Genomic DNA, 1,627 nt, shown 5'->3' on the forward strand with positions numbered 1-1,627 from the left:
TGGTTCTCTCACAACAAAGCTAAATCTGGGTCGACAAGCTAGTCATATTTACAAAAATAAAATAGATAGAGTTCATAGCAGCTTTTCAGTCTCAGTCACTTCATCATATATCATCTTTGTTGCCTTTCATTTGCACGATCGAACGATGAAAACGATAATAAGCGCATTGGACTAAGCTGAATCTGCACGCAAACACAAAGGAGAAGATAAAATAATATGGCTCTTTGAAAGCTAAACAGGTAAGCATGCAAGAACCAATAAACATTGTAACCAATATCTTCTACCTTGACACAAAGAAAAAGAAAACTATTTACACGGGAAAGCTCCCAACAAGCAAAGAAGAAAGAAAAATCTTTTTGGGTTTTCTCAAGAGGACAGAAAACAAGAAAACAAGAAAAGGGAAATAAACTAGCATGGATAATAAAGTGGCAAAGTGTGAACACCGGCTAACAAAGTGAAAGCATAAGCATGAATGTAAAGTCGGTGAGAACACGTACTCCCCCAAGCTTAGGCTTTTGGCCTAGCTTGGTCTACTCCCATGGATGATACTGGCGAAACCCGAAGTCATAATGGGTGTTATACGGGGAGTGCTGCAGCCACTGCCTGAATAGCTGCCTCACGAAGTCGAGCACCTCCCTCTCATACTCCTCTGCCTCTCCTATGGTTATGTAGTATCTTTGTTTAACCTGAAAGTCAAAGAAAGCAGGAGCACAAAGGGTAATATGGAAAACACGCTGCCGGTTAAATATCAAGCAGTATAGGAGGGATCCATGATCTCTCTCAAGGAACTGGTAGTGTGTTAGAGCGACACTATCAAGGTAGGTTGTACGGAGAGGAGCGTCTTCTGGACGGATGGATACCCCAAGAAAATTTGCTAAGCGTGTAGCATAAACTCCACCAAAGAAATCCCCCTCACTGGCATTTTTATTCAGCCTCCTTGCTATTATAGCTCCCATATTGAAGCTCCTATCACCTGTTACTGCGCTCTTAAGGATACTAAGGTCGGAAGCGCATAGGTGACAATGTGCACCCTTGCCGCTAATTCACCTACCTCTGAAGAGGGCAAGGTAGTGCAAGGCAGGGAAATGGATGCTTCCTATGGTGGCTTGCGTGATATCTCTGGTTTCTCCAACAGTTATACTGGAGACTAAGTCTCTGACCAAAGATTTAGGAGGATCATTAACACTACCCCCATCGAGTATCTTGCAAATCCTATTGAAATCCTCCACATCCACGGTATATGATTTATCGTACAGCTCAAACAGTATGGATGAGTCACCGCTGACTGAGAATTTAAATCTACGCACGAAAGAGGCAGTGAGCATAGCATACTGTTCACATTTATCTGAGAGGAATTCTTCTAACCCGGCATTGCGGACAAGTGTATCAAACTCATCCTTGAAACCTGCTTCGATCATGAACTCGTCGGAAGGCCATTCACATGGTTGTACCGGTGCATCCCTTAGTTGAAAAGGTTCGGGCTCCCGAAAGGAGAGACGAGGACCATTCTTACTTGAGGAACCACCATGAAACTTCCTCCTTAACATAATTTCCTTATGCTGAAATTTTTGAAGTTCAAGAGAAAAAGTGAATAAAGACCCACCACACCTTGTAGCAACTACTCCTA

The sequence above is a fragment of the Hordeum vulgare genome, chromosome 2H, assembly GCF_904849725.1.
Source record: "Hordeum vulgare subsp. vulgare chromosome 2H, MorexV3_pseudomolecules_assembly, whole genome shotgun sequence".
NCBI classification, from domain to species: Eukaryota; Viridiplantae; Streptophyta; class Magnoliopsida; order Poales; family Poaceae; genus Hordeum; species Hordeum vulgare.